The sequence below is a fragment of the Mya arenaria genome, chromosome 9 (genome assembly GCF_026914265.1).
Source record: "Mya arenaria isolate MELC-2E11 chromosome 9, ASM2691426v1".
Lineage (NCBI taxonomy): Eukaryota > Metazoa > Mollusca > Bivalvia > Myida > Myidae > Mya > Mya arenaria.
Window position 1 is genome coordinate 6,419,938 of NC_069130.1, and position 25,247 is coordinate 6,445,184.

The 25,247-nt window shown below is 38.3% G+C and overlaps 2 long non-coding RNA genes across 2 annotated transcripts; both read right to left on the bottom strand.

The window, feature by feature from the left end:
* Positions 1 to 10,143: 10,143 nt before the first annotated feature.
* On the bottom strand, positions 10,144 to 17,623 carry LOC128245422 (uncharacterized). Its single transcript, XR_008263148.1, has 3 exons — positions 17,525 to 17,623; positions 17,063 to 17,157; positions 10,144 to 10,182 (listed from the first exon to the last, which is right to left on the bottom strand). It is a non-coding gene; the product is annotated as an uncharacterized LOC128245422 (long non-coding RNA).
* A 79-nt stretch (positions 17,624 to 17,702) lies between these two features.
* On the bottom strand, positions 17,703 to 21,518 carry LOC128246445 (uncharacterized). The gene is made up of 3 exons (XR_008263252.1): positions 21,421 to 21,518; positions 20,959 to 21,053; positions 17,703 to 17,863 (listed from the first exon to the last, which is right to left on the bottom strand). It is a non-coding gene; the product is annotated as an uncharacterized LOC128246445 (long non-coding RNA).
* Between the last annotated feature and the right edge of the window lie 3,729 nt (positions 21,519 to 25,247).

Below are 25,247 nucleotides of genomic sequence, written 5' to 3' on the forward strand. Positions count from 1 at the left end.
AAGTGTATCAATCATCTGATTTTAATGTTCTTAACAAATAAAATAAACATTTGCCCGAACTCCGTGCCACCTCTTTGCCACAGCTATCAAACCAACTTTGTACACTTCTGTAAGGCGTCATTTACTTGCAAATAGTTGGTCGACCGACCTTTAAAGCGTTGAAAGTATTCGTATAACCGAGAGAGAGAGAGAGAGAGAGAGAGAGAGAGAGAGAGAGAGAGATTCTTTATTTCCTCCGATTTGAAGAGTTCTATTAAACACGTCGAAATATCGGGGACTATATCAACTTCACAAGCTTAAATCTTGGGATACTTTTTTCAGAACATACTTTTTAACATAGTTACCTTTTTTGTTTCGCTGATTCGGTTAATAGGGTTGTTAAGGAGGCCTAATGCAAGCAACGATTCCTTCTTTAATTCGTTAATATATATATATTTGTCGATTTCAGTGTGGAGCCTATTTTCATTTTTTCAACATGATTTGGTTAATTTGAGACGTTCTGGGGGCCTTTTATACTCTCGCGTAAAATCGCACCAACGAGAGTGATACATATACTGTTATAATTTTATTTTTTACAATCATTGTACAATATATAAGTTTAAACTTTCACAATGACTATGGTTAAAAAGCTAAGCACCCGACTTTGCAATTTCAATTGCTGCGTCTTCGTCAAATTTGCCAAAAGAAGGGGATATTAAGCTCTGCATCATAATGAGCTACTTGAACTGGTGCTTGCTCGCCAAATTCGTCTTAACCGAAGAAAATGGATATGAATCTCAGTAAATATCTTCGTTCTTACTCGAAGGCAAGGAAAAATTAGCACAGGAGACAACACTATCCGTTACTACGCGTTCATTACGAGTTATTCGGTACAAACTACAGTGAACATATAGTTAATAGCTATATTTAAAACCAAAAGAATCAACACAGTCAAAAGGAAGAACTTTCAGTATGCCCTTCTCCTATGCAAGAAAGTTATCAAAACAGTACAAAAAGAAACGAGAATTGCGGACATGAATAAAAAGTAAACAATCATTTCAATGTGGGAATAAACATTTGCGTGGCGTCGTTAAGCTCACAGATTGCTTCAACACTTGCAGTGCTCTAATTATGGAATATGTTTGCATAAAATCTGCAAATTCCATAGACTTGTATTGACAAGTGTTATTTTGATCATTTTGAAAATGTCAAAATCCCATCACACATACACTATCATCCTCATCAGAGATATGTCAACGCCAATTGTGTTTTTAATGTGTAATTTGTCAAGTGAATGGTTCTTGATCACATCAAATTTATCATTTATTCATAACTGACATTAAGCAGAATCAATTGACATTTGTTTCTGTCCCTAATGACAGTTGGGTGGAAATATTTAAAATACACTATAAAACTAATTTTGGAGCATTCAAAATATATCTACCTAACATTATTGAATAGAAAAAAGTATCGATTTGTATACGTTCACACAAAAATGAAAACTCCAAATGCATGTACTAAATGGTGATATAATGAAACGTCAGTTAAATGATGAGGTTTTTATGCACACGTACGGCACGTGTGTGATTACATTTATATGACTGCGGTACTAACTGCTGAATTGTGATATAATAAAATGACAGTTGACTCATGAACTTTATATAAATATACAGATGTACATGTGCATATCTGCCATTAGTGGCCGCCTACGTAATGAAGAACAATTATAATGTACATTTGTAATGCACTTGGCTCCACTTGAGTTGATTAAATGTTATATAAGATTATGCCTCTGGCAAAAAGAAAACATATAATATTGATAAACCAATATGTTTTCTTGACTAGACGTCTGAAGGTAATAAACCATGCGTCATGTTATAAAATGATTTCATAAGTAAAAATTAATTACGGTATGATTACCTGAAAGGCAAGAACGTGGGCATTACAAACCTCACGCCGAAGAGGGTTTAATAGTGGATGAACAGAGGGTACGAAGATTGTTTTATTTGTCAAGAACGTGGAAATCAGATGATTGATACACTTAATATAGTTCGTGGATATTGACACAGACATGTTATGTTACTTGTAGCAGCTTTCTGAAAATATTTGTTGACAAAGCAAGCACTTTTGTTAATAAGAATAGAACAGAAATGTAAATTTGATGGCGGAATAATATGTATCGTATTGTGTTTGTTGACACGTGTTATGGTTCCAACTGATTTTGGAAGCAAAAAAAGACGAGATAATTACATTGATTTCTTCTCATGTTAAAAGAGTCTGCATGCATGATTTTACGAACGGGTTTCCTGTTTCATAATTTCAAGACATCCTAATGATATAAAGTGCACGACCTATATATAAAAAAGACCTCGAAGCTTCAAAAATAATTTATATGTTATAAAAAACTATTGGTTTAAGAGTACCACGGTGACCCACAAACTTCTGTCAGACGTCGTTTACATGCGCCCAAGTATTAGCCGCTCAGATAATCGTTTCACAAGAAATTTACATTTGTACCATATACACATGAATGCAGTTATTCGGTGTGTGTATATTGGTACTTGTACAGTCTCACTATGACCAAGTGTGCAGTTTGTTACATATACATACACAATATACCATCATTTAATTACTCCACAATTAAGGCAATGAACATAGTTGTCAAACAAATGCAGTTCTTAACCAAACAATGCTTTAGGATCTAATTTCTAACCGGGCTTTTTCATATTTAAGGGTATGTGCAAAGTCTAACTATCTATACGCAACTGGTACCAACCTCTTTTTAATGACGCTCCGGGACCCTCAGCACCATCAGTAAACACTCTCCATGTTGACTAAGGATTGACCCTGGACCACCCGGGCCTAAGCGAACGCTTCAACATTCGGCTATCGGGGCTACCGGAGCGGTGTTATTAACCGTACCAAACATCACGTAGAACAACTGCCAACTCGGAATTAAACGATGATCGAGAAAGGTCGCACTAAAAGGTAATTTATAAATTAATTTGGTCTATTTTCAAACAGGCATTCTTTCTATGGTATTCAATGTTCACCATGTTGTTGCAATTTGACATTCCTTTAGAACAATTTTTAAAAACATTATGATAAACGTTAATTTCGATTACATTTCGAATTTCATTCGAACTACCAGGTATTTCTAGGTATAGTTCGCTTAATACCAAGAACATGTTATCACCGTAAAGGCAAAATAGCACATCCGTAAACAGCAGGCAACAAAGCTCACCTTTATATTCCCTTTTAACTCCTGTTTTCACTGACCGTTCCAGTGCGGTCATGCTTATATTTATTTATAACGATAACTATATACAGTCTATACTCTTTATGTCGAACTCCGTTATCTCGATAACACGGTTTAGTTGAACTTTTGTCGAATGTGTTGGGTTGAGTAAGACATATTTTGTGATACTGATATATCGAATGTTTGTTATCTCGATTTTTAATTAAGGTCCCAACGACTTAGACATAGCGAGTTTCGACTCTCGTATGCTTATTTGGCCTTAAAACAAGTCAATGTGAATGTTTCGTTGTCGGGTTTGACCTTGTAGTTTCTTTTTTATTATTCAGATTCACAATCGAAGAAATCTTCACAAATCATTGCAAAATATTTTTTAATGAAAGTAAGGGTAAGGTACGTCATGGACGATTCTGTTGTATAATGTGGAACTATCATGCCTTTGTCTATGAATTGTAATCCACGCCGTGTTATCATGGCTATTAATGTCGTCAATGCTTCCTTTCTGTGAAATGTGAATATAAAATACGCATTGATATATGATATATGAGTACGTACACTTTGCATCCCAGTGCGAACTATATAATGGTTAATTACTCGAACGACGGTGTGCATCTGTCAATGTCGAGCTGTAGGTCTAGTAAATACAACAACAAAAAACACTTACGGGATCGGCCAGGACAAAGTATTAGCCCTAATGATTCACCGCTCGATCACGCTGTGGCGAAAATGTGCATGTTTCATCGGACATTAGGCCAAAGTGTATTGTGTGACTGCAGGTGGTCTGCTTCCGCAAATAAAGGAGGGTTTGTTGTCTTGCTGTGTTGTGTCTGGCCCAAATTACCCGAAACATGTTAACCCATTATAACAGGATTGAGCTGTACTGGCTTTGGTGTAATATTAAAAACACAGCCTTTAAAAAGGCTAAACACAATTTTCTCTAACAAACTTAAAACTGTCAATGCCAGCTAGTAGGAAGCCGATAATACATCACTTTACATGGTTAAAATAATAAAGTTGCTGTCGTCTCGTGTGTATTTACCCGTTTGAAAGAGCGCTTAATGGTTTCCCAAATTAAATCATATCTATTTATGAGTACAGATAAATATACAGGCGCTATTTTTAAACTAACTGTGATTTACGTTGTCGAACACCCTTGTAAATTTCGAGTCGGCAAAAAAATGCAAAAACTGCGAAAGATGCACATGTCTTAAACGATGTGATGCATCAGTAATTTAGTTTAATGAGTTGAACACAACGATGTCAATGGTTTTCTTTTATTTGTTTCATCTGGTGCCTAGTCCCTTTAATGCATTTGCTGTATTCATCACAACGGAATAAAGCACAAAAATTAGTATACATGTGAGGGTATCAAATATGATTGTCGGTATTTAAGTTATAATATTGAAAATCGATGCGGGAATAATGTTATAACATTTATAGGAAATTATAAAGATTACTAATTATAAAACATTTGAAGATTCAGTCAAGGAAATGTCATATAGTGAAAAAGATTATTTTTCAATATATTATTATTTAGGTTGAGGTAATACAGAAGCATGAATAATGTGGGTAAATTTATACATGTATAAACGAAGCTAAATAATGATCTTACTAGCTGGGTTAAACGTATGCTAGAATTTAAAAGAAAACAGTCCTGATCATAATCAAGATAAACTGTTTTTTGTTTTATAAAACTAAAAATAAGTAATAAATTTGCCTGATTGACATAAGTTACTTAAGCTTTTTAATGTTAAGAAATTTTGATATAATTGGAAGAATTTACATGGAATAAAACTACTCGTAGTTTAGGGTATTTGTATTTTTTTCTTCTGAAAACGAAACTTAACTTAGAACAGAAATGGGCAACACTGTCAACGCTTTTGAGACCGCGAAACGCACATCTTAGTATTGGTGAGTATATAAATTGCCTTCAACGTAGACAACTAACTTACAACAATATTACCAACGTCGCTATAAATCGGTATTAGGCGTAAAGAATGTTTGTTTCTATTAACTTGACCGATCCCATTTTATTTTTTTTGCCGATTTTTTTTTTCGTTGCCTCGATATAGGTCGGTTTGGTCCAGAATCCCGACATTCAAAACATAACAAACTAGAGGAAAAGTCATGCCTACCAACCTTCGTTATTTTCGTCAGATGTAAGAGGAATCAAAGAACCTTTTTATAGCCTAACCTGTAGAGTCTATATAATGTTGGAGTCTGGTCTAAATCAGGTCATATTCATAAAGTATCAGAAGAAAATATGCATGTATTTAAGTCCAAGCAGCGAGAGACACAAGGCTCGAACAACGAGAGACACAAAACTGAGCTGTAATTCTCTTTTTTGTTTGATTCTCGAGAATTTGCAATCTCTGTGTTTATTTATAGAACACCATTTGAACCGTTAGATGTTTAATAAATACGACCCGCAGGTTGATTAACCTGACTGATGTGTAATACATTATTCCATGTGTAAGTGTCAGCAATCAAGGATATTAATACTAAATCATGATCGTTTTACCCAGTGAAAACATTGCTCATCTCATCCTTCCTAGGTCAGATGGACAAATGGTCATCATTTTTAACAAAGAGGACAGTTAACAATACAGGCTCGTTTCTGTTTGTTTAGGCTTAGTACTACATAAACGGTAATAGTTGATCTAATAGTGCATATAAACACACTTATAATAATGTTCCACCAAACAGTTTCATGTTGCTCTATTGCCAAACATATTGAATGGAATGGTAAACTATATAAGGAGGAGTATGTTCTCACATTTCAAGTTAAATTCATCAAGATCCTGTATTAACGTTTGTGCAGAGATTGATCTACATGCTCCCTTCTATAGTCTAGTTTCTTATACAAGCACATTTTCGTGTAAGTGAAAATAACACGTTTCTGAAAAATCAAGCTTTGTGATAATTAACATTAATATGACGGTATAGTATACCTTAAGTAAATGTGTCCGTTATATGTACATAACAGGTCGATCGGGCCGTAACTGCGTAATTATTTTAATAAAAAATCAAGTTTTAGGAAGTGAGCGGTCAATATAATATAATATTTTTGGCCGGTCTGGACCTCGCCAAAAATAATTATGAACCGCTGGCGTCATAAAATATGAACCCCTGACGTCATACAATATGAACCGCTGACGTCATATAAAGGGTGAATACGACTGACGATTTAAACAACGGCAAACAATTGTCGCAAATAACATTAATTGCGTTGTTCAATAACGTTGGAAGTCACTGCGTATGAGATTGTACTCGCTCACAGCTGCAGAGATATATTCTGCTTGTGAAGGGAAGTCACTGCGTAGGATACTGTATTCGCTAATAGTGGCAGAGATATATCCGGCTTGTCGGGGAAGATCGCTGCGTAGGAGATTGCCACAGTCCTAGTTGCAAAAGAACGTAAATAGCGTTTTTTGAGGTAGTGAGTCGAACACCGGCACACAGTCATCACGTTAGGAATCCTACAATGGCAAACAATCATCACGTTAGGAGTCTAGCAATGGCAAACAGTCCTACGTTAGGAAACCAACAATGGCAAACAATCATCACGTTAGGAGTACAACAATGGCAAACAGTCATCACGTTAGGAGTACAACAATGGCAAACATTCATCTCGTTAAGAGTACAACAATGGCAAACAGTCATCACGTTAGGAATCCAACAATGGCAAACAATCATCACGTTAGGAGCCTAACAATGGCAGACTGTCATCACGTTAGGAATCCAACAATGGCAAACAATCATCACGTTAGGAGTATAACAATGGCAGACTGTCATCACGTTAGGAGTACAACAATGGCAAGCAATCATCACGTTAGGAGTCTAACAATGGCAGACTGTCATCACGTTAGGAATCCAACAATGGCAAACAATCATCACGTTAGGAGTCTTACAATGGCAAACAGTCCTACATTAGGAGTCCAACAATGGCAAACAGTCATCACATTAGGAGTTTAACAATGGCAACAGTCCTACGTTAGGAGTCCAACAATGGCAAACAATCATCACGTTAGTAGTCTAACAATGGCAAACAGTCCTACGTTAGGAGACTAACAATGGCAAACAGTCATCACGTTAGGAACCCAACAATGGCAAACACTCATCACGTTAGGAGACTAACAATGGCAAACAGTCCTACGTTAGGAGTCCAACAATGGCATACAGTCCTACGTTAGGAGTGAAACGATGACAAGCAGTCATCAGATTAGGAATCCAACAATGGCAAACAGTCATCACGCTAGGAGTACCATAATGGCGCACAGTCGTCACGTAAGGAAAACAACAATGGTGTACAGTCATCACAATTTTGGATTTAAGTTCGGGTGACTGCTTCCGTACAGTCAATAACATATTTTGCAACTCATTGGGGATAGCCGCTCACGTACACTCAGTAACACATATTGCACCTAACTGAGGGTCACCGCTTTCAAACAGTCAGTACTATATATTGCAACTATGTGGGGTTACGGCTTTAGGATTGTCAGTAACATAAATTGAATCTAAATGGGGTAACCGCTTTCAAACAATGGGTTATCGCATTCGTACAGTCCGTAACATACATCTGATCTAACCTGGGATCACTCCCTTTGCACATACAGCAACATACATTGTATCTAACTGGGGGGGGGGGGGTCACAATCGTCGTACTTTCAGTAACATATACTGCTTTTAACTAGAGGTAAAAGCATTCGTAGAATATGTAACATACATTGCAATAAACCGGGGGTTTAACCGAAAATCGGGTACTCGATCTCACTCCTATTCAAACACCAATCAAAAAATCCATATCGACAACAACATTATACTTAGAAAAGCGAAGCTATAACTTGCATTCTAGAGACCAAAATTATTCCCAGAAAGGTAGTGTATAAGATCAATACTATAACTTGCATTCCAGAGACCAACATTATACTTAGAAAAGCGATGTTTAAGATTAATGCTATAACTTGCATTCTAGAGACAAACATTATTATCAGAAAGGCAGTGTATAAGATTAATGCTATAATTTGCATTCTAAAGACCAATATTATACCCAAAATTGTTCAGAAAATGGCCGTTATGTAGTTTTCATTAAAGAAGTATAAGATAAATTTTATGACTTACTTATATTACACATACAATTGTAATGCAGTGTACTAAAGCAATGTTACAACCTTCCTACTAGTAATCTCATCGTATATAAGATCAATACCATACTTGTATTTTGTGTTCTAGTATTAAAACCCTGTAATAATTATGATTGATACATAAAACAATACCTACCTCGTAACGTCGCGTAGTTTATGTAAACATATTTAATATTTCATCAATCTTGTCTTTCATCAGATTGTTTTTGTGCTTATATCCTTACATGACCATGATCGTTCATTTGTTACGCATCATCTATATTTTATGAATCCGGTCTTTGATCATTATCTGTTTTACAGGTGTGTTGTCATTAATTAGGTTACCCAACGGACTAAATCTGGTATCTTTACCATCCATCAGCTATGCGTCGTTGAGATGTATATATTTAAGATATATATAAGCGTGCATGCCTATTTTAGATCTATGATTGGTAGGTAGTTTAGTATGTAAGCAAGGTAAATATTAAAGAGCAATATTTTATAAGTTGCTCAAGGAGATACGTTATGATATATCACAAAGATTCATTGAAGTATTGATTTCTTGTTGTTATTTCCTGAACGTTCCAATGTGTGAACCCAAATGCGTACCGTTATTTGTTGTTGTTTTTTCTATCTGCATGTATTGCATTGTATTGTGTTTTTCTTGTTTAAGATTATATCCATTTCGCTATTTGCTATTAATAGCAGTGCCATTTAAACGGTTGCAAAGCGGAAACTTACGTGTTATGTTGTTGATTTATTTTTATTTCGTGGCTACGATAACTATCTTGTTCCAACGACTTAGTCATATCTTAGTCGCGGCCACACCATACATAAATTGTTAGAAAGAAAAAGTAAGCCGTTGCTAGAAGACAACGAAGACATGAAAACGATAATGATAATTGTTGCCACGACATTCTTATTCGTGGCAACGATTATGTAAGTCGTGACCACGAGGTTAAAACAATCACACATACATTCTCTTTGCCACTGGACATTTACGTTTAAGATTTACCTCCCTTTGCGATTGCGTCGATGCAGAAAGTACAAGTGCTATTTTGAAGCATACAAATATTACCCAGACTGCACCAGTTGAAAAACATGGCAACCAGTTAACAATACACTTCCGGTACGATCTGTTGCCATAAAACTTATACGCGTCTACGAGATTTATTTAATATTCCTCGTGATCAATCTAGCTTGACCATATTATTTCAGGCATTGTAAATATCAATTCTGTAAATAATCCAAAAATGTTTAATATGTTTTATTAAAAAAACTCGGTTACAAACGTCATTGTTACTCACTATAAAAGTTATGACCACCACAGTGCTTTGAGCGAAAAATGTGCCGTCTAACGATCCCATATAGCAATAATCCCTTTTCATTTGCATAGAAGCTTTGAAGGTCCATAACATTAATCAGGGGCAAATCAGACAGACCGAGAACATCACGCAGTGTAAAACACATAAATAAATGTCACGTCGCAGCTGTACTTAAAAAGTCGTTAAAATAATCATGTCATAGACTCAGTTGCATGAATAAAATTCTACTGTTTTATTAGTACATGCTTCTTTTGATGTAGTACATGTGAGATTAGATCATTGTATTTATAGGTTATTTGTCTATGATATATACTTAATAGAAATGTCAGGGTAACGCTCACATATTTGATCACCACATATGTGTTGTTTGATCGTTGTTTGTATCTGGTTATGTGTCTGTTAGAGCGTATAATTGTGCCTTTATTTAGCGTATTTCTATTAGGCCTGTCACTGTATATGTCGCGATACTCGGAGTACGAGGGTTCAAAACCCAGGCGTGCTGAAGAAAAAGCAAAGTATAATTATAAGACATAAACAAAACACGTCTGTGATGTCCAAAATCTAATATACGAGTGCTTAAATACAAATACAGCATATTAGACATAAAATGAATACAGAATGAAATATAAATGGAAGTTACCTGAAGAAATAGCCACGCAAAGTATAATTATAAGACATAAACAAAACACGTCTGTGATGTCCAAAATCTAATATACGAGTGCGCGGATTCCTCGTGCACGAGTGAAAGGTTAAGGTTAACGGATATAGAAAAATAAAGTGAAATTGAAAGAATAATGAAGACCAGACTGAAAGTGAAAGTGAGTGACAGGGATTAAGTTCTACTATTACTATGATGAATAATATTAGACACATATAGACAAACAAACAATGACAAACACATAAACAAATGACCATGCGACATCCTCCCCCTCTTAGAGAGAATGTCGTCCTGACATTGCAAAGTAACTAGACGCTGTAAACTAAAATTCAGCTAAAGTAATATACATAATTCAAAATACAGGTACTACATTTAAGTAAGTACACTACAACTGTCAAAACTACTTGTAGCTGGTGACAGTCACTATGAAAAAAACCCCAGTACGGGCCCCAAATTGAACAGTAAACATAATAATATGTTTATGTAGTAGTGAAATAATATTAATTAAGACATAATCGTAATCAATAGCAAATAAATGGCACATCTAAATAATTGTATGTCTGCAGTTTTATCATTTGAAAACACAGCATTGTTAAACGTTATGGTTTACATATTCAATAATAACGCATTTCAAACACAATAAATAACACAATTTTCAAATTCATGGTTCAATACAACAAAAAAAAAAATTGAAACAAAATCTTCAGATCTCAAAACTACTATCTCAGAAAACACTGTAATTACTCTGAAATTAAAACCAGTGTCAAACGACCCAATCCTTCTCCATCCATCTGGGTCTCTGACGCACCCTCGCTTCACGTCGCTGCGGTATGACGTGTTTCTGGCTGGAATCTGAACAAGGTACCACACTGTTACTCTCTCTAGGCCTCAAAGCACGAGTACCATCAGAACAACCACCAGGGTCTGAAATTAAAGAAGCTCCCGGCGGGGACGCCATTGTTGTATTTGGTGAAACTACGTCATCTGACTCGCCTACATCCGTTGAATCAAGCCTTTCACCAACACCAACATCAACATCAGCATCGGGACCTCTCAAAGGAATTGCCGAACATGGCAGCAACAAATTCCTATGAGGTGTTTTCACAGGACCCCTGCAAAACTCCTTCCGGACCCGGAAAACGGGAATGTCCTTGTTAGGTTGATCAACCACAACATAGACATCACGGTCCCAGCGATCAGCCAACTTGTGTCTACCTTTTATGCCAACCTTCCTAACCAAAACGTGATCGCCTGGCTCTACCTTACAAGATCTCACACGATGGTCGTATCGGCGCTTATGTCTCCGGCCCTGTCGCTTGGATTCACGACTGGCAGCCTTGTATGCAAAATGCAAACGAAACTTAAGATCTCTGATATATGAGGACTTATCGACAGAAGAAGAAGAACAAGTATCAGGTGTAATGCCTAGAAATGCATCTAGAGCCAAACGAGGGTGCTGCCCAAACATAAGAAAGTGTGGCGTTAAGCCCGTACTCTCGTGTCGAGTTGCGTTATACGCGTGCACCAACGTAGATATATGTGCTTTCCAATTCTTTTTCTCCTCCTCGGTAAAAGTGCCAATCATGTTCATCAGAGTCTGTTTGAACCTTTCGGCCATTCCGTTGCCCTGGGGATGGTAAGGTGTGGTGCGGCTTTTCTCCACGTTAGCAATTTTGCATAACTCGCTGATAACATGACTTTCGAAGTTACGACCTTGGTCGCTGTGGATGCGGCTCGGAAATCCATAGTGACAAATGAACTTATCAAACAATGCCCTTGCAGTTGTTCTCGCAGTCTCATTGCGGGTGGGAATTGCTTGTGCGTGAAATGGTCTATAATTATCAGAACCTTCTCATACCCTCCAGCGCACATGTCTAAAGTGAGGTAATCTATAAAAACAAGATCAAGAGGATGCGTTGAGACAATAGGGACAAGATTAGCAGCCCTCTTCTCCGGTGTCTTCCTCAAAATGCACCACTCACAGTCACGTACTCTCCGCTCAACGTAATCATCAATGCCGAACCAATAGAACCTAGACCGTACCAATGAAGATGTCCGGTCTCGACCTTGATGTCCAGCCTCTTCATGCAAACCTGTAAAAATGAGATCGTGAAATGCTCTTGGAGCTACCAACTGCTCAACCTTATGCCCACTCACCAAACCATGTCTGTACAACACCATCACGCACAAACAAATGCGGCCACTCACGAAGCAACTGTTCCACTGGCTGTTCTTCCAGCGCTGTTTGCCGACGTGTAAGCCGATGACCTCCACGCACAATCTGAACAACCCAGTTGATCACTGGATCAATAGACTGCTCGTCTATCCAGTTAACAGATGACAATGGTTTACCCATATTTGATACATCATCATCTGCGTCAACAACCACATCCTGGTCAAACGACACACATTCAAAGAGAGGGAACTCTTCCACTGTAACCATATGGGACTGAAAAATGGCCTTGATGACATCTGGAAACACTACGCACTCCAGAACCAGATGTCGTGCCAAAACCTGGTAGTCTCGACAAAGCATCCGCGTCTATATTCTCCTTGCCGGACCGGTACTTGATGGAAAAGTTAAAGGCAGATAAGGCAGCTAACCACCGATGTGAAAGAGCATCGAGTTTGGCCGTGGTGAAGGCGTACTTTAACGGATTGTTGTCCGTACGAACATGAAACTGATTACCATAAAGGTAATCATAAAACTTGTCAACCACTGCCCATTTAAGACATAAAAACTCGAGGTTATGCGCGGGGTAGTTGCGCTCACTCTGTCTCAAACCACGGGAGGCGTACGCGACGACACGCTGAACTCCTTCCACCTTCTGGTATAAAACGGCTCCAAGCCCGTCTCCACTGGCATCAACGTTCAAAATGAACGGTTTTGAGAAATCAGCATACGTCAACACCAGAGCAGAACATAACTTGTCAATAATAGAGTCAAACGCCTGTTGCTGTCTATCGCCCCATTCCCACGGAACCTGAGTTCTGGATCTCTTCTGCTTGGAGGGAACACCAGCTAACAGCTCATTCAGGGGTTTCGCCAGCTGTGCAAAGTTGTGAATAAAACGCCGGTAATAGCTGGCGAACCCAAGGAAGCTCCGCAGCTCCTTGATGTTCGTCGGAACCTTCCACTGTCTAAGTGCAACAATCTTGTCTGGGTCAGTCTCTATACCCGACTCACTAACAACGTGACCCAGATACTTCACCTGCCGCTGGAAAAACTCACACTTGCTGCCCTTCAACTTCAACCCTGCTGATTCTAGTCGACTGAAAACGGAATTGAGCCTCTGAAAATGGTTTTCCAAAGTATCGCTGAAAATGATAATGTCGTCTAGATAAATCAGACATTCCTTGAGATGCAGCTCACCCTTACAGCGCTCCATGAGTCTCCGGAAAGTCGCTGGGGCGTTAGTAAGCCCGAAAGCCATACGCTGGCACTCGTAAAATCCAAGAGGGCCCACTGAAAAAACCGTCTTGGGCTTATCAGACTCTTTCATGGCACATTGCCAATAACCACTTCGAAGGTCAAGTTTGCTGAAAAACCTAGAACCGGACAAATAATCAATGGTCTCATCAATGCGTGGAAGTGAGTACGCGTCCTTAACAGTCCTAGAGTTCAAACGACGAAAGTCTATACAAAACCGAAGTGAGTTGTTCTTCTTACGAATCAAGACCACGTTTGATGAAAATGGGGACTTCAATTCACGAATAGCGCCGGCCTCCAGCATCTCCTTCAGGTGTTCACGAACCTCCTCAAACATTCCCGGTGGGATCCTTCTATAAGGTTCCTTAAAAGGAGTGGGGTCTGTCAAATTGATCTCATGTTCGACCATAGAAGTACACCCCAAATCTGAACCAGAAGAAAACAAATGTTTCCAATCAGAAAGAAAATCCTTGGCCTTAATATGATCTCCCTCAGAAAGTGTATCAGTAGGGACACTAATACCCAACTCTTCCAGACTCTTGTCAGAATTCCGGGACTTGTCTAACTTGCCCTCAAAAGGATCAACCTGTCGTACTTCATCCACTTCTTGCAGAGAACAAAGTACAGACTTTGGCAAAAGTGTAAGCGGCCGTGCAGACATGTTGCAAATACGGACCGGAATCCTGCAAAATGAGCTTCCTGACTTAACTTGTACTAATCTAGGGCAAACATTCAAATAAGTGGAGCGTTCATCCGTCTCTGTAACACCAACTGTCATACCTCCAACATCTCTCACAGCTCCAGTAAGTGTACGGGTCTCAAATGGTTTCACCACAATAGGTAGCCTACTCAGCGACCTAACTGACATAACACGCGCCTCTGAAAATGTCGAAAAGACGTTTTGCCAAACAGAGGGCATCTGACTACAATCAGCAGCTGACTTAACATAACTTATAACGTTGGTACCAACAACAACAGGGGTACAACAAGAGTACTGAGTGTCTGGCACAACCAACACTGGAACAGTCACAGATTCTATAGCAGATGATGGAATATCAATATCCAACAACCCGTAACCCAAATATGGCACCTTCGCACCAGCAGCACCTGTAATGTTGAGTGTGAAATCGGACAAACTCTGCAACGCTTGATGAGGTTCAAGTGAGTAAAACAACTTCTCACCTATAGTGGTTACAATGGAACCAGTATCCAACAAAGCATTACAAGAGACACCATTTACCAGAATCTTTGTTTCACTAGATTGACCTACAAGGGGAGCTTCACACGACAAGAAGGGTCACCTACTGGCTCCCGTTTGATTGGGGCCCCTTCTTGTTTAAATCACCCGGTTTACTATTACTAGAGTTACCAGAGTATGAACCTGACTTAGGACCACCTCTACCTTGTCCTGGCTTACTAGACATCTCCTCCAGCTTCCCCATCCTGGTACTAAGCTGCTTCATCTGCGTGCTCAGCTCCTGTAACTGCTGAAGCATCTTATGTTCAACAACACTCATATGTTGACCTACAGTCTCAGTAGGCTGCTTGTTCCCAACCGGCTTAACAGAAACAACTGAACCCAATTCCTGTTCAATGACCCGCAACTCTTTCCGTAGAGTATTGAAATCAGAAACACTTTCAAATTTGTAACGTGACACATTACGTAATTCTGGACTACGACGACCAGACCACAGACGATTACGAAGCATGTCATTCTTGCTACGAGGATCAAGCTGTAAATTGGAAGTACTGAGAAGCTGCTACAAACGAAGACTATAATCAGCAACACTCTCATTTACCTCCTGCTTGGCACTGTAAAACTGCTCCTTCAACTTCTCCGTAGAGTGCACATTACCATAAATGCCTTCCAACTCAGTCAAAATATCACCAACTGTAGCTAACTCACCCAAATGCAACAGCACCAATCTAGCCTTGCCCTTCAAACTCCGTCGAATTGCCTCAAGTATAGTGTGGGCAGGGTAAACCTGACTTCTAAGTAGACACTTCAGGTCATACTTCCACACATCAAACTCAACACCACCTACAACTGCCTCACCTGAAAACTCTGGAAGTTTAGGCACCTTAACTGAAGAAACTGGGACAGAAGTAGCAGCTGAACTGTTCATTCCTGAAAGAGAAGCATGTGGCAAGACTGAATATCTCGATGTAACAGGTGGTTTCACTCTAACAACCTCAGGTTTGAAACCAACAGCGCCAGTAGAAGCACCTCTAAATGCAGTAGACCCAGTAGCACCACTTAATTTAATATCATCACCAGGAGACTTCAAATGAACTGGGGAACCACCATGAATGGGACTACCAAACTGTGATGTGAAAGAGCGTGCTCGGGGAACAGGTTTAGGTTTGTCATGCAAAATCCTGTATTCCCTAACGGGTGTCGGTGTGGACAATGTGAGGTTTTCAACCTTTGATACTGCTGGCGTGCTAGTAATAGTTGAAGCCAAAACAGTGTATTTGCCTGACTTCCTAAGTTGCTCTGCATAGTATGCTAACTCTATCTCCTGCAATCCAGACAGCTCAGGTGTTTCATCAGTGTAATTTGCCATTGTGAATAAAAAATACATGTCAATAGCAAAAACTAGAAGATAAAAAAATGGACAAAATATAATGAAAACCACAACAACAATTCAGGAACACTGGAAAGGATCATAAAAAAATGATCTGACAAACAGGTCCCTGAAAAAAACAAATGCAATAGAAAAGAAACACAAATACAAGAACAATTGTTTTTCACTTTATCTCAAATTTTGCAATGCTAAATACACCACACTTACCTATCCAACATCTAACATGTGCATCATTACAGCAAAAATGTAGATAGAACACCAGGAATAAAGCTGAAACTAACAATTCAATGTCATGCACTTCAAATCAAATAATTTGAAGACCATTTACATTGATAAGACTCACTATTTTTCATTTAATAAATTGAATGAAAAATAAACTGCAGACTAATATCAACTGAAGTGCCAGAATTAAATTAACATGAAGCAATTTACCACAAGTATGTCACCAGTCACACTTTATATGGAAGTAAAATACTCAAACTACTTTTTAATAATTAAATTCTAATCACTCATCAAGTTCTAGAACTATCATGGTAAGAACTAATTTAATAATGAGAAACTAAACAAATCTTGACCAGAGGGATTTTTTTTTCAACAGAAAACACGACACGGGATTAAATGATATGAATATAATGTATCGATATTGTTAAATAAGAAATGATCACTAATACCAGATGTTAGTCAATGAAAATGAAGTGCTCACCAGTATTTGTTAAATGCAAAAGCCTGTTACTATTAGGATGCCGTTATGAAGACTGTGAAACCATGATCGTGAAACGCAAGGAACCGCACGACAGTCTGCAAAAATTTAAATAAAATGTTCAACAAGAATGCATTAATAAATCACATTACAATGTAACATTAAATCAGTGAATGAAAAATCAAAACACTATATTAGTATATATTCACTAAAAATTATCAAAGAGTCACAATTAATTACGAAAGTATCATGTAATGTTTATAGATTCACTGGATGAATCTAGAAACTAAATGTTAAATAATCACTGTAGATTCCTTCATTATAATGAAATCCAAGTTGTTATAAGAAATGACAGATAGAGAGCTGTCAAAAGGTAAAGGTCACTATCGCTGTCGAAAGATGAAGTCAAAATATGGTCTTAATTCCAATGCAAATATGTAAATGCGAGTTAAATCAATCACTCACGATAAATAGATCACAATACCAGCAATGGTAGTCCATGAAAATGTTTTAATTCACTTGTAACTGTGAAAATATTAAAGCCATGCCGGCATTCAATGTTTACAAATACCACTTCCGGTAGAATACGTTACAGAGCGGTGTCATGTGGCAGACCACGTGATGATTGATCCCGCCACAGCGATTTGCTGGTGAAAATTCGCCCTCACGACGTTCGACACATACCGCCAAGCCCATAACTGCAGATGTATACGTTGCGAAGCCCAACAGCAATACAAGCCCGAGACCACACTGGCCACCAAATGTCGCGATACTCGGAGTACGAGGGTTCAAAACCCAGGCGTGCTGAAGAAATAGCCACGCAAAGTATAATTATAAGACATAAACAAAACACGTCTGTGATGTCCAAAATCTAATATACGAGTGCTTAAATCCAAATACAGCATGTAAGACATAAAATGAATACAGAATGAAATATAAATGGAAGTTACCTGAAGAAATAGCCACGCAAAGTATAATTATAAGACATAAACAAAACACGTCTGTGATGTCCAAAATCTAATATACGAGTGCGAGGATTCCTCGTGCACGAGTGAAAGGTTAAGGTTAACGGATATAGAAAAATAAAGTGAAATTGAAAATGAAAGAATAATGAAGACCAGACTGAAAGTGAAAGTGAGTGACAGGGGTTAAGTTCTACTATTACTATAATGAATAATATTAGACACATATAGACAAACAAACAATAACAAACACATAAACAAATGACCCTGTTACATATATTTCATTGTACTATTATAAAATAGTGAAATATGCATCAACAAATAGTGATAAATGACTTTCCAGGTTTAAAAAAAGTCAACATAGACTTTTCTGATTCTTAATTGGAAATATTAATGGCAAGATATACAGTTGACATTTTACCTGATATCTTGTTTATTTCCGTGTTCGCGTGGAATACGATATATAGTACATGTTAAGACTTAAACATCCTCTGCGTATTCGCATATATTTATTGTTCCCCTGTCTCAGGGTGATATGGATCACGGTGATTAAATGTCCACATCATGGAGGCTATGTATTTCATTAACCAAAATTCTTGTGTTTCATGGAGTTCCCCTTCGTATGTTTTTGGGGCATTATGCCCTTTTCCCGTGTTGTCACGGTGATTTTCCACTTTTATGTGGCTATTTTTTTCCTGTGGTCTTACAGTGGTGTTCTTTTTTCCCACATTTGTGGTGATGTCAGCCTGTGTTCTCACAGAGCCTTTATGTGCCCTGATTGTCTGGGCATTCCATGTATCCGGGGTGGAAGCCATTCACACTGAATACCGGGAAATGTATAACACATTTCCCGGTATTCAGTGTGAATGGCTTCCACTGATTTTTTGTTATATCAAATTTATTCATTATGATCATTTTCGTTTAATTATTGTCATTTTCACTTCAGGAGATGAAGCGGTCATCAAGGACGCGGCCTCCCGCCAAGAAGAAGGCCCGGTCAGGCCAGCCTTGGACGTTGGCAACCCCCCACACTCTGCCCAACCCGGAAACAGCGGCCGTATCTTTTCCGGAAGAACATGAGCATCCCACACCTCTGACAACGGGATCACTGGCCCCTCTAAACCAGTCTCCGGCACCGGTCACCCGGACAACACCCGCAATTCCCGAATTGGTGCAGATGCCACAAAGGAGTCCGTGAAAACCGCATTCAGGGCCCATTTGATACACTACCCTTTCCCAGTCCCATAGGTGTTATCCCGAAAAAAGCACCAGGCGAATACAGATTCATACAACACCTCAGCTACCCACGCGGGGCATCCATCAACAATGGTATCGATAAAAACTTTTCTAACGTATCTTATGCTAAATTCGACGATGATGTTTATCAGCTTCATGCAGGTAGGGATGCCCTTCTTGCCAAAACTGACATTGCTAACTCTTATCGTATTGTCCCAATTCATCCTGATGATCACGATCTTCTTGGGTTCACTTTTGATAATCAATATTACTACGACACCTGTTTGGCCATGGGTGTTTCATCAGCTTGTGCAATCTTTCAGCGTTTCAGTACCGCCCTCCAGTGGATTCAAACTCCGTCGAATTGCCTCAAGTATAGTGTGGGCAGGGTAAACCTGACTTCTAAGTAGACACTTCAGGTCATACTTCCACACATCAAACTCAACACCACCTACAACTGCCTCACCTGAAAACTCTGGAAGTTTAGGCACCTTAACTGAAGAAACTGGGACAGAAGTAGCAGCTGAACTGTTCATTCCTGAAAGAGAAGCATGTGGCAAGACTGAATATCTCGATGTAACAGGTGGTTTCACTCTAACAACCTCAGGTTTGAAACCAACAGCGCCAGTAGAAGCACCTCTAAATGCAGTAGACCCAGTAGCACCACTTAATTTAATATCATCACCAGGAGACTTCAAATGAACTGGGGAACCACCATGAATGGGACTACCAAACTGTGATGTGAAAGAGCGTGCTCGGGGAACAGGTTTAGGTTTGTCATGCAAAATCCTGTATTCCCTAACGGGTGTCGGTGTGGACAATGTGAGGTTTTCAACCTTTGATACTGCTGGCGTGCTAGTAATAGTTGAAGCCAAAACAGTGTATTTGCCTGACTTCCTAAGTTGCTCTGCATAGTATGCTAACTCTATCTCCTGCAATCCAGACAGCTCAGGTGTTTCATCAGTGTAATTTGCCATTGTGAATAAAAAATACATGTCAATAGCAAAAACTAGAAGATAAAAAAATGGACAAAATATAATGAAAACCACAACAACAATTCAGGAACACTGGAAAGGATCATAAAAAAATGATCTGACAAACAGGTCCCTGAAAAAAACAAATGCAATAGAAAAGAAACACAAATACAAGAACAATTGTTTTTCACTTTATCTCAAATTTTGCAATGCTAAATACACCACACTTACCTATCCAACATCTAACATGTGCATCATTACAGCAAAAATGTAGATAGAACACCAGGAATAAAGCTGAAACTAACAATTCAATGTCATGCACTTCAAATCAAATAATTTGAAGACCATTTACATTGATAAGACTCACTATTTTTCATTTAATAAATTGAATGAAAAATAAACTGCAGACTAATATCAACTGAAGTGCCAGAATTAAATTAACATGAAGCAATTTACCACAAGTATGTCACCAGTCACACTTTATATGGAAGTAAAATACTCAAACTACTTTTTAATAATTAAATTCTAATCACTCATCAAGTTCTAGAACTATCATGGTAAGAACTAATTTAATAATGAGAAACTAAACAAATCTTGACCAGAGGGATTTTTTTTTCAACAGAAAACACGACACGGGATTAAATGATATGAATATAATGTATCGATATTGTTAAATAAGAAATGATCACTAATACCAGATGTTAGTCAATGAAAATGAAGTGCTCACCAGTATTTGTTAAATGCAAAAGCCTGTTACTATTAGGATGCCGTTATGAAGACTGTGAAACCATGATCGTGAAACGCAAGGAACCGCACGACAGTCTGCAAAAATTTAAATAAAATGTTCAACAAGAATGCATTAATAAATCACATTACAATGTAACATTAAATCAGTGAATGAAAAATCAAAACACTATATTAGTATATATTCACTAAAAATTATCAAAGAGTCACAATTAATTACGAAAGTATCATGTAATGTTTATAGATTCACTGGATGAATCTAGAAACTAAATGTTAAATAATCACTGTAGATTCCTTCATTATAATGAAATCCAAGTTGTTATAAGAAATGACAGATAGAGAGCTGTCAAAAGGTAAAGGTCACTATCGCTGTCGAAAGATGAAGTCAAAATATGGTCTTAATTCCAATGCAAATATGTAAATGCGAGTTAAATCAATCACTCACGATAAATAGATCACAATACCAGCAATGGTAGTCCATGAAAATGTTTTAATTCACTTGTAACTGTGAAAATATTAAAGCCATGCCGGCATTCAATGTTTACAAATACCACTTCCGGTAGAATACGTTACAGAGCGGTGTCATGTGGCAGACCACGTGATGATTGATCCCGCCACAGCGATTTGCTGGTGAAAATTCGCCCTCACGACGTTCGACACATACCGCCAAGCCCATAACTGCAGATGTATACGTTGCGAAGCCCAACAGCAATACAAGCCCGAGACCACACTGGCCACCAAATGTCGCGATACTCGGAGTACGAGGGTTCAAAACCCAGGCGTGCTGAAGAAATAGCCACGCAAAGTATAATTATAAGACATAAACAAAACACGTCTGTGATGTCCAAAATCTAATATACGAGTGCTTAAATCCAAATACAGCATGTAAGACATAAAATGAATACAGAATGAAATATAAATGGAAGTTACCTGAAGAAATAGCCACGCAAAGTATAATTATAAGACATAAACAAAACACGTCTGTGATGTCCAAAATCTAATATACGAGTGCGAGGATTCCTCGTGCACGAGTGAAAGGTTAAGGTTAACGGATATAGAAAAATAAAGTGAAATTGAAAATGAAAGAATAATGAAGACCAGACTGAAAGTGAAAGTGAGTGACAGGGGTTAAGTTCTACTATTACTATAATGAATAATATTAGACACATATAGACAAACAAACAATAACAAACACATAAACAAATGACCCTGTTACATATATTTCATTGTACTATTATAAAATAGTGAAATATGCATCAACAAATAGTGATAAATGACTTTCCAGGTTTAAAAAAAGTCAACATAGACTGCACAGCTAAAAAATAAAATGTAAATTAGAATCATTATAAATATGTTTCACAATTTAAAAAGGTCGACATCCTGGCTGTCTATTCAAAAGAGTCTGCGTTATATTTTTAGACTATCTGCACATGCGCACAGGTAGTCTTAAGACCACAAACTCCAAAGAACTACTTCTATTCATGTCGTTTTAACCCATTTTTTTTGTCTCAATGCGCTCTATGTTTAGCAGAATGACGTCGAAACCATACAAATAGATTGGTTGTGCTGCAGTCCGAGTATGAGTTTTTGCTTGTTCGGTTATATTTCCGCGATGTAATTATGTATCCCGGCGTTTTATATTTAGCAGAATATAACTAGTTTTAGATCGTTATATTTATCAGATTAATGAGGGTCAAGATAACGGAAGCTCTGGTAGGAAGGTAATATACAGTATTGATATTCACTCTAGTTTTGCCCATGATGTTTCAGAAAGCACGCTTATTTGTAATGGCGATTTTTTATTTGACTTTTATGAGATAAGAAACAAATATAATTATTGTCTTAGTGTTAAAATAGTTGTATCTCAGGTTTTGCATTGCTAATGCTTTAAATACTATACATTGTAATTTACCTGCTACACAATAACAAGATACTATTCATTCTATGATTTTAGGCGTTTATATTTCTAATGAGATGTTTTCATTTTTTTGCATAAAAGCTTCGTTCCGGTATATTCTTGGCATAGTTTTTGACCTTAGGCTTTCAATTCATATAAGCACACATGCCTTTATACGACAGTGAGTCATGCATACGTTTGGTGAAGCAAAGTAGTTCGGATTAAACCTGTTTAACATCCAAAGAGTACGAAGCATTCATAACAGCACTAGTACTAGTACTATTTCTACAGAGGTATATACACTTACATAAATAACATTTATGCTACATAAAAGTATTTATGTAGCTTGCTAGGCCATTTCATTATTGTTTTGGCAATTTTACCGTTTCGTGGTACCGACAAGCGTTTATGTGCGTCGAGGTCTCACTGCCAGACTTTGCCTGGCTTGATGGATACCACGTGACGTTAACAAACCAATGAAACCTCTATCGCCATTATCCTTTGTCTTCAGCGAACAAGCTTTGCATGAAACGCTAAAAAATCAATTTTCGTATATACGTGCTTAATTCTTGGTATATCGTGTAAATTTTTATATGAAAGATAGACTTATTAAATTCTTTTATGGTTGCTATTTAATTTGTGTGTGAGTACGTACAACTTTATTGTTAAAATTGATGTAAAAGTTCAAAATCCTCGGAGATCGTCGTGTATTGATCACGCACTCATCTTTCGGCCGGGAAATAAAGATGGCGGACAGGAAGATACAAATTTTTGGACATTCGTATGTTTATCGCCTAAAACGATTTATACATAGACATCAAGGGTACAGTTTGAATTTCAATCTACAAGATTCGTCGCATATCCGTTACACGGGATACCCAGGTGCTACAGTATCGGATTTGTTAAGCAGACTGCAGGATATTCGTGATTTTAAACCAGACATTGTCGTTTTATTGGTATGAACGAATGATCTATATCACCCTTCGATCACTCCTGACGCCGTCGCCACTAACATTATTGCTCTTATGCAGGCTCTGCATTTTGAGTGTCAAGTGAACAACATAATCTATTGTGCGACCCTCCACAGAACTGACCCATTGATTCCAACTCGTTATCCTGTGGATTTAGAGTGGTTCAACCACCGTGTAGACAAGTCCAACATCATCGTTTGCCGGCACTGTTCTAAAGCCAGCCACCTCCGGTTTTGGCGGCCAAAAGGTTTTTGGAGTGACGTGACCAAGGGGAGCGCTTTCTCCGAGGATGGTGTTCATCTCGCTGATGACGGGCACAGAAAAGTATACAACAATATTCGTGCTGCTATTGTGGCTGAAAAGAATGCACGGTGATGCAACACAATTCAGTTAAGTTGCTCATGTAGGGGGAACCCCCCACAATCTGCCCATATTGTTGTTTGTTTGTTCATACCTTGCCCATTATGGATACCAGTAAAGGTATATTGTAAGATTACAGTTATAAGCTGGTTATCTATTATTACGAAATCCGGCGGTATTTTTGTGACTTACCTGGTTTTCTGATTCTTAATTGGAAATATTAATGGCAAGATATACAGTTGACATTTTACCTGATATCTTGTTTATTTCCGTGTTCGCGTGGAATACGATATATAGTACATGTTAAGACTTAAACATCCTCTGCGTATTCGCATATATTTATTGTTCCCCTGTCTCAGGGTGATATGGATCACGGTGATTAAATGTCCACATCATGGAGGCTATGTATTTCATTAACCAAAATTCTTGTGTTTCATGGAGTTCCCCTTCGTATGTTTTTGGGGCATTATGCCCTTTTCCCGTGTTGTCACGGTGATTTTCCACTTTTATGTGGCTATTTTTTTCCTGTGGTCTTACAGTGGTGTTCTTTTTTCCCACATTTGTGGTGATGTCAGCCTGTGTTCTCACAGAGCCTTTATGTGCCCTGATTGTCTGGGCATTCCATGTATCCGGGGTGGAAGCCATTCACACTGAATACCGGGAAATGTATAACACATTTCCCGGTATTCAGTGTGAATGGCTTCCACTGATTTTTTGTTATATCAAATTTATTCATTATGATCATTTTCGTTTAATTATTGTCATTTTCACTTCAGGAGATGAAGCGGTCATCAAGGACGCGGCCTCCCGCCAAGAAGAAGGCCCGGTCAGGCCAGCCTTGGACGTTGGCAACCCCCCACACTCTGCCCAACCCGGAAACAGCGGCCGTATCTTTTCCGGAAGAACATGAGCATCCCACACCTCTGACAACGGGATCACTGGCCCCTCTAAACCAGTCTCCGGCACCGGTCACCCGGACAACACCCGCAATTCCCGAATTGGTGCAGATGCCACCCAATGGTGTTCAACCACAGTCCTCCGCAT